General features: G+C 43.3%; 1 pseudogene; it reads left to right on the top strand.

The window, feature by feature from the left end:
- The first annotated feature begins 317 nt into the window (after positions 1-317).
- On the top strand, positions 318-9,679 carry LOC130089443 (uncharacterized; annotated as a pseudogene).
- The last annotated feature ends 4,181 nt before the right edge of the window (positions 9,680-13,860 follow it).

Genomic DNA, 13,860 nt, shown 5'->3' with positions numbered 1-13,860 from the left:
GATGTTACGGTTCGAGAGCAAACACACCTTCTTCAAGCAGTGTGCTAGGAAATTGCACAACTTTAAGAATATTTGCAAAACTCTTGCAGAAAGACACCAACTATTGCAAGCCTACCTGAGTGCAGGCAGACTCTTTCCTTCAGATGTGCATGTTGATAAGGGTACAGAGTTTTATGTGAGTGATTACAACGACAGGATCAGGGCATCAGTAGCTGGTCAAAATTTTGAGTCACAGTCTGCAGTAGCTTGCAATGAAGTCACAGTGAAAGGCACAGTATACCGAAAGGGGATGTGTGTTTTGCTTGAGAGTACTGTGGGAAAGATTAATCTTATCATTGCTCTTAATGAGTCTGTGCACTTTGTGACTCAGAAACATACTTTTGTGAAGCTGAGCGACATGGGTGTCTATTGTGAATTAGGAACAGCCCAAGAGGATTATGTTTGCATCGAGCAAAAGGATTTGCTTGACTATTATCCTCTTCCATCATACAAAGTGTATGATATATCACTAATTGCTCTCCACCATTCTTTTCCAGAGGCAGTTTGAACTGGCACTTAACAGAGGTAGCCGGAATTGATGTGATGAGTGGAGCAAGCAGGTAGAAATGCACACACAAGATGTAAACTTATTGGGTGTTCCTTTTTAATAACTTTTTTTAAGCTATGGCACAGATTCTGCTTTAAACCAAATGTTCTGTAGTACATGTTCTCATCACAGTGATAAAAAAATAAATAATTGATTGTAAAACTGTTCATATTTTAAGCTTGTTTAAGCTTAAAGTCATTATTTTATAGTTCATCACACATTTAAAGTTTTTATGCCCAGAGCTGGTGGTTTTTAGGTGTAGGAAAAAAAAAATGCTAAAGGAAAAAAAGAAAATGATACCATCCCTGTCTGTATTAAATCCAACTATTTCAATGGTATATTTTGTCTAAACTGTTATTTGGTTCTTAAATATCCTAGTTCATTACATCCAGATTCAATAATTCATACATTCCTTTTGTCAATTACTTGCGACAATGTTTTGCTTACTAAATGTGTTTCCCTTTCGTCCTGGGAACTCCAACGTGTCGTCAGGGAGTTCCCTGACGAATTGGGATCACGCTAGGGAGACCAATTGCCTTCGAGTGAATTAAAACGAGCCAATGAAAATTGGCATGCAAGATTTGCATTCCGCAACCCGCCTACCAACGCGGGTATAAAAGGCAGAAGTAAACATTGCGCAATGCTTTTAGCTTCGGAGCCGTCCGATTGTGTCCTCTCTGAGTGAGTGAGCTTTAAGATTGTATTTTTCTTACGACTACGAGTCTGCTGTTTCGGGAGGGGATCTCTCTGTGTTGGTGAGATGGCGTTTCAGCGACCGCGCGGTTTCCTGTCTGCCGGCTGCGTCTATATGCTGTTAATTCAAAAGCTGTTTTCACAGCTGGTAAACGGTTGAGTGCGCACAGCGGGCTTGCAGTTTCCCCGCTGTGGGTCCCTGTGTGCTTCAGCACGATAGAGAGAGTACTTTCTTCCTGAAAGAGCAACACGAGTGAAGATCGTGTCCTTTTCTCTATGAGGTGAGTCCCTTTGCTTATTTCCCGATCTAGTTTCTCTTCTGGTGCACCCGAAGAGGGCTGCTTTGGCGAATAACATTGGTGATCTGAGGGTTTCAGTGAGCACGAACCACTCACTCCTCTAGTGCATCGCAAACATGCTGAGACTGTGTTCGTGGGTGGTTTATGCTTTCTTATGAGAGCATGACCACGTCGGCACGTTGTTCGCCTGCCTGAAGGCTTGAGCGTCTAGCGTGCCGCGTGTCATCGAAGCGATGGCCACGTTCACTATCTTGCATGCCTGGTTGACGGCCACGATCACGGTTTCACATGCCTAATCAGTGTGTTGAGACTGCGTTCGTGGGTGGTTCATGTTCTCTCAGGAGTGCATGACCACGTCGGCACGTTGTTCGTCTCCCCTTTCTCGTAAAGGCTGGAGCCGCTCAGCGTGCCATGTGCCGTCGAGGCTTTCGGATGGGTTTCTGGTCCTTCTCATGAGGGACCAGGCATTTCATTCGGGGCCCCAGGGAGGACAGATGTCGATCGCTACATCGGAGAGAGGGCGGTTATACTCTGAAAATGATGCTGAGTTCCTACTATAATGGTGTGTTCTCATGCTGAAGATTCAGACTTAACAGCCACACTTTCCTGGACTGTTCTAAAGGGCCTGGATGTGTGTGAAGAATTTTGGCAGGATGGAAGCATTTTGGTGCTTCAGACCCCGCTTCCAGTGGCTACATTGCCACTGGAGCCGGGTCCCGGCCTTCCACCTCGCTGCCCCTCCGCGGGTACGCCGGTGGTTCGGGTGGGCTTATTGGCTCGGTACCTGGAAGCCTGGCTAGCGCTTCCGGGTCCGTCTCGATGGCTCGTCCGCACCATTCGGTTCGGCTATGCAATTCAGTTTGCACGCCGGCCTCCCAGGTTCAGGGGCATCCACTTCACCCGTGGTCAGTGGATGCCCCTGTCCTGCGGAAAGAGATCGATGTCCTGCTGGCGAAGGACGCGATCGAGCCGGTCCGTCCTGCCGAGATGAGGTCCGGGTTTTACAGCCCCTACTTTATTGTACCCAAGAAAGGCGGTGGGTTACGATCAATCCTGGACCTGCGAGTTTTGAATCGGGCCCTGCACAAACTCCCGTTCAAAATGCTCACGCAGAAGCGCATTTTTGAATGCATCCGTCCCCAGGATTGGTTTGCAGCGATCGACCTGAAGGACGCGTACTTTCACGTCTCGATTCTTCCTCGACACAGACCATTTCTACGGTTTGCTTTCGAGGGTCGAGCATATCAGTACAAAGTCCTAACCTTCGGGCTGGCCCTGTCGCCCCGCGTCTTCACGAAAGTCGCGGAGGCGGCCATTGTTCCCATGAGAGAACAAGGCGTTCGCATTCTCAACTATCTCGACAACTGGCTCATTCTGGCTCACTCGCGAGATGTGTTGTGCGATGACAGGGACATGGTGCTTCGGCACCTCAGCCGGTTGGGGCTTCAGGTCAACTCGGACAAGAGCAAACTCTGCCCCGTGCAGAGGATCTCTTATCTCGGTATGGAGTTGGACTCGGTCGCCCAGACTGCGCGCCTCACGGAGGAGTGCATCCAGTCAGTGCTCACCTGCCTCAGGTCTTTTCAAAGCAGGACAGCGGTTCCACTGAAACAATTTAAGAGGCTCCTGGGGCATATGGCAGCCGCAGTAACGCCGCTCGGCCTGTTACATATGAGACTGCTCCAGCACTGGCTTCACGATCGAGTCCCGAGGTGGGCGTGGCAGAGCGGCACGTTCCGGGTCAAAGTAACCCTGCACTGTCGCCAAACCTTCTCCCCGTGGTCGGATCCTGCGTTTATACGGGCCGGAGTGCCCCTAGTCCAGGTTTCCAGGCATGCTGTGGTTTTCACAGATGCCTCTGCCATGGGGTGGGGGGCCACGTACAAAGGGCATGCAGTCTTGGGTCTGTGGACGGGGCCCCAGCTGCATTGGCATATCAACTGCCTAGAATTGCAAGCAGTACGCTTGGCTTTGTGCCGCCTCAAGGGGCTTCTTAAAGACAAGCACGTACTGGTCCCTACGGACAGCACTGCGACCGTTGCGTACATCAACCGACAAGGTGGTCTACGCTCCCGCCGCATGTCGCGACTCACCTCCCACCTCCTCCTATGGAGTCAGAAGCATCTGAGGTCGCTTCGCGCCACTCATGTTCCAGGGGAGCTCAACCGTGTGGCAGACAAGCTTTCACGGTTGCCTCCCCTGCCAGGAGAATGGCGACTCCATCCCCAGGTGGTTCAGCTGATCTGGAGTGTTTTCGGAGTCGCACAGGTAGACCTGTTTGCCTCTCCGGACGCGACCCATTGCCAGTGGTTTTACTCCCTGTCCGAGGGGACCCTCGGCACGGACGCCCTGGCTCACAGCTGGCCCCGGGGCCTGCGCAAGTATGCGTTTCCCCCAGTGAGCCTTCTTGCACAGACACTGTGCAAGGTCAGGGAGGACGAGGAGCAGGTCCTGTTAGTGGCGCCGTATTGGCCCACCAGGACTTGGTTCACGGAACTCATGCTCCTCACGACAGCCCCTCCTTGGCCGATTCCTCTGAGGAAGGACCTCCTTTCTCAGAGACGGGGCACTCTATGGCACCCGCGTCCAGACCTCTGGAAACTCCATGTCTGGTCCCTGGACGGGACGCGGAGGTTCTAGGTGATCTACCACAGGCAGTGGTAAACACCATCACTTCTGCTAGAGCCCCCTCTACGAGGCGCCTCTATGCGTTGAAGTGGAACCTATTCGTCGAGTGGTGTTCCTCCCACCAGGAGGACCCCCGAACTTGCCCGATCAGAGTCGTGCTTTCCTTCCTACAAGATGGGTTGGAGCGAAAGCTGTCTCCCTCCACCCTCAAAGTGTATGTTGCCGCACATCACGATGTAGTAGAAGGTAAGTCCGTGGGGAAGCACGACCTGATCATCAGATTCCTCAAGGGTGCTAGGAAGTTAAATCCACCTCGTGTTTTGCACTCTGTACCCTCTTGGGACCTAGCTCTGGTACTGAGAGCTCTTCAAAGTCCTCCCTTTGAGCCCTTGCTGACAGTGGAGCTTAATATCCTGTCCATTAAGACAGCGCTCCTGTTGGCATTGGCCTCTTTTAAGAGTGTCGGGGTATCTGCAGGCTTTTTCGCTCGACGAATCGTGCCTAGAGTTCGGGCCGGGCTTTTTCTCGTGTGATATTGAGACCCCGGCTCGGATATGTGCCCAAGTTTCCTACCACTCCCTTCGTGGATCAGGTAGTGAGCCTGCAAGCGCTGCCCCAGGAGGAGGCAGACCCAGCCCTAGCTTTTCTCTGTCCAGTCCGCGCCCTGCGGGTTTACACTGACAGAACGCAAAGCTTCAGGACCTCAGATCAGCTCTTTGTCTGTTACGGAGGCCAGCAGAAGGGGAAGGCCGTCTCCAAGCAGAGGTTAGCTCACTGGTTAGTGGATGCTATCACCCAAGCGTATGAAGCTACGGGTGAGCCTTGTCCTCCCAGGTTGCGTGCTCACTCTACGAGAGGTGTTGCCGCCTCCTGGGCGTTGGCTCAAGGCGCCTCGCTGACAGACATTTGTAGAGCTGCGGGCTGGGCGACACCGAACACGTTCGCTAGGTTCTATAGCCTACGTGTGGAACCTGTTTCCTCCCGAGTACTCGCTACGGCCAGTGGTGCGAGGGAATAGGTTGTGTCGGCTTGCTACGCCACTCCGTGCCTCAGCCGGATACGTGCGTCTTTTGCTCCGTTGGCGCCCTACGTTGGTTAGCCTCGTGAGTTCCTCCATCACCCCTTCGGTGCCAGGCATGGTGGACCGCCGGCGCCAGGTCTACTACCTCTAAGGGAGTTGTTGTGTAGACTGGGTGCTATGTCCAGTGGTCTCTTCGGTGACCCATTATGCCACGTGCAGTCCAGCCGTGTCTTCCCCTTGACAGACTCGTTCTGTCGTCCCTGTTGAGTACGCTCCCACTCCCCTTGGAGGGGACTACCTCAGGGACTGCCATATGTTTCACTATCCCCCTGGGCTAGTACATATGTGTATTCCAGGCCTTCTTCAGGCATCTGGCTTCCGCAGCGTTCCCTTCCCCTTTTTATGGGTTGGGCACGCTTTCCCAGTGTTTTCCAATCCACTGTGTGGGTCTTGCGGAACAGCAGTGTGACTCCCTTGCTAGCTCCCGTAATTTTTGAAACTGCTTAGGGTAGCTTAGCTGGGCGCTGGAAGGGGCCAGCACCATGGCGTTTTGTTAGGGATCCCAATTCGTCAGGGAACTCCCCGACGACACGTTGGAGTTCCCAGGACGAAAGGGAACGTCTCGGTTACGTATGTAACCCTCGTTCCCTGAGTACAGTGTCGTCCCTTCGCCATGTTGCTGTACCTTCGCGGAGGACTGGACACCGTTCGGCTCCTCAGCGAAAAGCATTGCGCAATGTTTACTTCCGCCTTTTATACCCGCGTTGGTAGGCGGGTTGCGGAATGCCAATCTTGCATGCCAATTTTCATTGGCTCGTTTTAATTCACTCGAAGGCACTTGGTCTCCCTAGCGTGATCCCAATTCGTCAGGGAACTCCCCGACGACACGTCTCCGTTCCCTGTACTCAGGGAACAAGGGTTACATACGTAACTGAGACGTTTTCTATATAGGTGTAAATAGTTTGATTGTATTCCCCCCAGTTAGTATATAGTGGAAAGGGATAGTGTTCTTTGATATCTGTTGTGGAAATGTTGGACAACTTACATGTAACATTAAAGTGTGAATAAACATAATTTGTTTGTAATCAACATGGAAAATGGACAGTGTGACTGAAAAGTGCAGTAAACTTGGAAACTTTTAGTTTGGTCAGGAATGATTGAGTTATATATAATGAGTGAGTTATATATAGTTCCACTCTTTTAGGTACAGTCTGTTGCAGTAATAAAGCTCAAACATTGTGTATATAACTATTGTAATTTGACAAATGGAATTGTTTGTATGTCTGCTCAAACTCTCTTTTTCAGAAAATGGATGAAGTAATGATGAAAGAAATGGTGCTGTCATTCATATCTGGTCTCTCTGAAGAAACTCTGACTTCACTGCTGTATGGGTTGCAAGAGCTTGGTGTGGAAAACAAGGAAGACCTTGCTTTGGTTCAAGAAAAAGATATAGAGAAATACCTTCGACCTATTCAGTGTCGAAAGTTACTGAATGGCTTTAAAGGTAACTATATTTTTGATACTTTCCCATTGAAAAGTTGAATAATCTCAAGTTGAATAAAATAGAATAGAATAAAAATAAAGTTAAAAATATAATGCATATAATGCATAAAATTAAGTAAAAAAAAATTTTTTTTGAAGAAAGGCAGCATTACATAAGTGTAAATATAGCATGAATATAGGATCTACTCGGTCGGTCAAGTGGGTTAGAAATCTACTTGCCCAAAGTAAACAATTTCTTGCCCAAAGTATTTTTTTTTTTATTAGCGATTATACAACAAAAAACAATAAATACTAAAGTTAATTGTCATATTTAATCTTTTTTGAATAATATATCTTTATAAAAGACCCTCTGTGTCAAAAATTATTAGTGGACAAAGGAAATATTAGTGGAGTTTAAGGGAACTGAGGATTTCGCTGCTAAGTTTTAAAAAAAAAAGAGCGAAAATCAGAAAATATTTTTTTTGTCAAAGACTACATCCAGATTGGATTCAGAGCGATAATCAAACAGAGATGGAGTACTTTCTCTCTCTCTTCATGTAATAATCTGTTCTCTTATTTGTAGGACTCGCAATAGTTTAACTGGAACTGGTTCCTGTCACTCCAACCGTTGTCCCCAGCTCCTTAAACACTCCTTCCAACTTCCCATGCACTCAAGACACCATTTCGTCTCCATCCTTGCTGCATGGCAGACCATGGCATGTAGCCTTCGAGGTCAACTGGGATAGGATGCCAGCAGCTATTCGAAAGGCACTAACAACTCAAACAAGACCATCTCCAAGCGATAGAAAAGATATGGTTAGGGCAGTGGTTGATCAGATGTTGGATCATGACCCTAACCCAAACAGAACAATGGGTCACAACATTGCTCGAAGCATTATAAGGAGCCATCCGAAATGTTTTGCTGACGTTGCAAAAAACGGAGACATCCTTGGAGATGGTTGTCATTCTTTTCTGCAGCAAATAAAAACTAGAGTGGAATATAAAACCAGGAACAATACTCTAGCGAGACGACGCAGAGAGAGGACGCACAGTCAGGTACCAGATGAAGGCAGAGGCATGACAAGAGGCCCTGTAGATCAGTACGGCTGTGTAAGGTGGTGTCCTGTGGAAGTTCCATTTGGCGAAACTGAGGAATCATTAGATGGCATCAAAAGTCATCTCCTCAACATCTACTCAGAGGAAGGCATGAGTGGTGCTGAGAGACCTGAACCTCTGATGGAGAAGACCTATATCATCCAGCGACGCTTTCTTAATAGTGTACCTGCGCCATCCATTGCAGTTGTTAAGGAGGAATGGCCTTTTCTCTTTTCACCAAGAGGTATTTTTTCCCTATTCCATCTTGTGAAGCACATGGTTCATTGCATGGGTGGAGTATAGTCTCAATCATCTGAAATGTAAATGCACATCTCTTTTGAAAAACAATCCAAAGCTATAAAAAATCCCTTATTTTACATGGCAGTATGTATGTAACAGACGGGTTGCGACAAATACAGGTCTTTCTTCAGGGTCATTGTCCACAATATCTTTCTTTTGTTTTGTTACAATAATGAGTTAAAGGGGTCATATTATGTAAAATTCACTGTTATAAGTTGTTTGAACAGTAAAGTGAGAACAATGAGCCTATACTGACAAAAATCCACTCGCTCGTTTTTGAGGCTATATTCCACCCATGCAACACACATAATGTACCTGAAGCATCCAAAGAGCACCTGTATATAATTACAACAAAGATTCAGCAGCACTTCTACTCCATTATCTTCAGGTATATGTTCCCACTTTACTCTTCTGACCGATGTCTCCATCCTCGTGAAGTTTCGAGAGGCCCTGGAGAACAAATTCAACACCATTCTGAAGTTCTGCCAAGAAGTCAACGGTCATCAAGGCGTGAAAGATGTTTTGGCTTGTTTTGAACCGGAGGCTTCAGACAAGGCGACATCCATTCTTCTCCTTCTGATGGCGTACTTCAAAGAGCCCAAGGATGCTATTGTGCTTGATGTTGATGTAAGTATATTTTCACTCTCACATTAACATAAGCATTAGGCCTATTGTTTTTTGTAAATGGTAACAGGACTGTACTTAAATTGCATCTTTCTAGTTTTCTGACCACACAAAGTGCTTCACTCTACACTTCACCATTCATACAGGTGCCAACTGCTCATCAGTCCAAACCTGTCACATTGTCATGATCACATTCTAAACTTTACCAAATGTGTACTGCCTAATCTAAGATAAATCAATGGGGGCCAAGGGAAGATTTGTTCGCAAATTGACTATAGCTACTATAGGTACAGATTATTAACAGTTGAATCTTATTCTACTCTTATTTTCGCAGCCTTGTGCCACAGCCACTGATGTAGAAAGGACCGTGATGCTACCAAGTATATAGCACCCCTCGCTTGATTGTTCAAGGTAATGTTGATGTCTTCCTCATTTTGAATGTATTCTGTCAAGTCATCCACAGATTCGTTGTGAGCAGTTTCATGTAGTAACTATTTTCTTTCAACCGATAGTTCCTACATGAAACTGCTCACAATAAGGTCTGGATTATCTTAAGTAAACCAGGGCATGATTTCTGGAAAGAGACATTGCTGTTGAGTTTTTCAAATGTGTTTTTTTGCACTTTGAGCACCACAAACAAATTTCCATATAGTCCCTTTATATACAAAAAAATTCTGTCAAAAATATAACCTGAGAGTGAGTAGTGTTCTGAGTATGATGCTCATGTATTAATTTCATTTAAAGGATGTAAATGTAAACAAAAAGTTGAAGAAAAAAAAAAAGTTACACTGTTGAAGATGTCATTTAGTAATTAATAACTATTTTAGAGTAACTTACCCAACTGTTATAATATCAGAGGTGAAACTGGAAGAACAGTATGTTATTCAACCTAATTTTAATTTCCATGTAGGTGCAATCCTGCAGGCATTAAAAGAACATGGCAGCAGCTGAAAATTAAATTTAAAAACATAATTCAATCAGGTACGGCTTGAGCATATCATGGATGTAGGCTACCTGACTTTACAAACATTTGACATATTAAATAACTAGTAAATAGCATCCAGTGTTTAGCAGGGCAGCAGCATTTTTGACATAGGTCTAATTAACACAATTAAATGTTCATTCTCATTTGACTTCTACTCAGCCAACAGAAAGAAGGAAGAGGCTCACAAAGATGGAGATGAAGATGCAGAGGAGAGGAAGATGGAGATGCAGAGGAGATGGAGATGCAGAGGAGATGGAGATGAAGATGCAGGAGATGGAGATGAAGATGCAGAGGAGAGGAAGATGGAGATGCAGAGGAGATGGAGATGGCCCTGAGCCTGAATGCTGGAAGGCCAATGGCTGAGGGAATTCCTGGAGGGACTTCATCAGAGCCAGTCACTCTCGAAGATTCAAATGCCTTCATAAAATGTATAAGAGGTCTACATTTGTGTTATTTTTTATATAGGCTGTTTTTGATATTTCCATATATTTTACTTTGGGTTTGGGTTTTTTGTTGCTCCCACCCGATTCTGATGGTAATATCTGTCTTTTGGAGCCTCCTGTCCCAACAGAACCCCAGGCAGTTGTAAATACTCAATACACCAAAAATTATGACAAATAGTATTATAAAATGTGTTCAATCAAATGCTCATCTTCACAGGACGATGGGGATGAAGAAACAGTTTCTGCTGCCACAGAGAGGCCTACTAGGAAATGTTAATATTTTCTACAAATCAAACAATATACACATTGCTACAAGCTTGGTGAAACTCACCTACCTATATATATCTATAATCTTTCTAGTAAATTTCTAGTCAGTCAGGTGTTTGATTAGGGGTGGAGTGACAAAAAAAAAAAAACCTTTGCAGGAAAGTGATTGTCGAGGGCCAGAGTTGGGTACCCCTGTCTTATACCCCTGCAATATTTAAAGCCTTGATTATTTCGAGAGAGAAAAAATCATCCCTGCTGCACAATGTACACATTGCATTATGGTGGTGGTGGGAGTGGTCCTGTGTGTCTTCAATGCAGTTGAAGCCTAGCCTAGGCGTTTCTCAGACTTGCGGCCTTTGGTAGCCTACGACTGGGTACATTAATTTAAATAAAATTATAATGTGCAGGGATACATTATTCATAATAAATTATTATTTTTAATAATAAACAAGATCCATTTGCTTAAACAGCATGAAACTATTGATTAAAAGAAACCTCCAGATGAAGAGTACACACACAATCACTTTCCGAATCTACAAAATGCGATCTTGTCTGCACTCAAACCTATACTCCCCAAACGTTCTAAAAATGCGATTAAAACTAAAGATACTTTACAAACATTGAAAAGGAATATACATTTTAATTTGTGGTTACACCACTCAATTAGGTATTATACCTTAATAACTTAAAATTATAACAAACCAGTGTTTTTTTCCCCACGATTAACTTGCATTACAATAAATATTTTAGCGGGTAAAAAGTTCACATCAAAATGCATATGTTTCTAGTTGCCAGAATAAACCCACAAGACAATAACATTTAATATTTGTAATAAAATGTTTTAACTTCTAAAATAAAACATCTTGATGTTCTCAATGATTTTAAGAGGAAAATGTATCATGGATTTATGCTTTAGTGTAAAGTTTTTTCTCCTGGGTAAAAACAACAAATGATATCAGTAAACTCCTTGACAGAACAACATCCTTTTTTAACAAACATGGTCCTCAGGTTGCTCTCAGGTCTTTTACGGTTTTGTTTTTCCAACATCTATCTATCGATCAATTGTGTTGAGTGAAAGCGTAGATGCGGACAAGAACATCTTTTTAAAAAATATTATGAAATAGTACACTTTGAATAGTTAGTCAGAGAGCCACAGGGATATAACTGTCTTAACTTCTCATGGCTAGAGGGTTTAGTTGTCTACTTTCATCCAGATGTTTATCAATGTTGCAGCAAGATAAATCATTTATAATGAATACTGCAATATTTCAAAAAACAAAACAAAATGGCTTGGACTTGGTGCTGGAAACCCAAAGCACAGGACAATAGTGACACCAGAATAAACATTTTCATGATTCTGAAGCTGAAAATACAGAATTATTTAAGACGAATATGCTTGCGCTCTTTCACTGACTAGATATATTTAAAATAATGTAGGCCACATACTCTACTTTACTGTTAACATCAGACATTTGGCATTATCAGGACCCACAAATAACCCCATTGCATTAATATTATATTCAACATTATATAGTTTAATGTAGTACTGACACTAAAAGTCTGAAAACGTGAATTTTTTTATTTTGGGTGAATTATCCACGATACATATTGTTGCATTTTTGTATTGCGATATATTGTGACACGGTATTGTTACACCTCTAGTAATTTTATATTTATTTTATGTAAAGTATTTGTTTCTATAAGTTCATTAAAGTTATAAAGTTTATCTAAAATAGTAAATTAGAATTCATTTGACACTATTTACAATATATTCAAAGTTTTTTTTTTTTTTCAATGAACTATAAAACTAAAAGCTGAAGATTTTTGTGGTGTATCATGCATCAGTGCTTCTTTTCCCACTCCAACGCTCCAATAATTTCCCAATAAAAGCTGCACGGATAAATTTGCTAAGCCCACAAATAGGCCCATCTATGTAAAAGCCTGGCAGAAAACAAAGCTGCTGCACCTTTTCACTTTTTCTGACTCCTTAATGACCTCAAATGTCCCTTATGAGTATTTTATTTATATTAATTGCATTTATGTTGCAGTGGTCACATTTATAAAATTTCAGTGAAATTGCATGGGCAAAAAGGTCCACTGTCAACAGTGTAATGATGTTTGAATCACAGCTCACACAAAGTCACTTTCACGCAGCTTTCTGTTGGTCAGTCTGGCGAATTCGAGTGACCAACTTAGACCCATAGTGAATTTTTTGGACTTCTAACAAAATTCCTGATTCTGTTTAAAATGACTGGAATTCACCTGTGAAAATTCACAGAACAACAGTAAATGTGACTGCACCTTAGTCCGGATGTATGGAAAACAGTTTCCGGGTCCAAGCTTGCTTCTAGTGAGAATATTCAACAGCTGTTTATGAGCATTGTTGATTCATATCACACATTTAAGCTAAGCTCTTATAAACTGTACATGCAGTATCCAGGCTCACGGCGTCCTGGACACCAATATTTGTTGTTTGCTTTGTTGTTTGGCATCTGATGGAGCTTTTGGACCCCGAAGCAGTGACTTAAACGGATTGAGATACATAAATGTTTTAAAGTTGAGTATACAAAACTTATTTGAGACACTTTTAATTAGTGTAGTCAAGATGTTAACGCAGTTGTTGTTTATTTGTTTGTTTTTTTGCATTGATTACATGGAACATATTGTGTTTTTATGCGGTTTGTTTGACGTCTTGCATTTCAGCCTATTGCTTATAAATATACACCGCATTATGGTTTCTCATTGTTATGTCCCTTAGTATTTTAGGTATGTAACACTCATGCAGTGCCATCAGAGGGCTCAAAGGTCAGGTGTTCCTGCCTTGCCCTACTTGTACTGGGATTTCTCTGGATTCCCTGAATCTTTTCAGAATATTATGTATGGTAGATAGTGAAAGACAAAAATTCTTTGCAATTTTGCATTGAGAAATGTGATTTTTGAATTGTTTGACAATTCTCTCATGAAATTTGGGACAAAGTGGTGAGCCATGAGTCATGACCCATCTTTGCTGGCAAAGACAGAGAAGCTCCTTTTACACCCAGTCACGACACCCTCACCTGCTACTTATTGTGGACTGTTTCAAAACAACTTAACTCGGATATTCTTTAATCTTTTCACTTTTATTTAGCCTCTGTCCAAACGTTTTTTGTAGTGTGTTGCAGCCATCAAAATCAAAATTGGTTAGCATTTTTTTTTAATTGATCAGTGAGAACATTGGAAAAATTTTCTTTGTAATTTTGAGAATTAACACATCACAGATTGTGGATTCTATCGCATTTTACAAGATGTCCCCAACTTTCTGGAAATGGGGTATTTTTCCTCTGTATTCATTGTTATTTAGCCTAGCATTTTACAAGAGTATGTATTAAAATGCATATATAATATGCAATAAATAATTCTTATTTTGTATTTAGTTCAGTTTTTCCAGTGTGTTTATT

Source organism: Rhinichthys klamathensis, unplaced genomic scaffold (genome assembly GCF_029890125.1).
Source record: "Rhinichthys klamathensis goyatoka isolate OS25496 unplaced genomic scaffold, OSU_Roscu_1.1 h1tg000133l_1, whole genome shotgun sequence".
NCBI lineage: Eukaryota > Metazoa > Chordata > Actinopteri > Cypriniformes > Leuciscidae > Rhinichthys > Rhinichthys klamathensis.
This window is presented reverse-complemented; position numbering and strand designations above follow the sequence as displayed.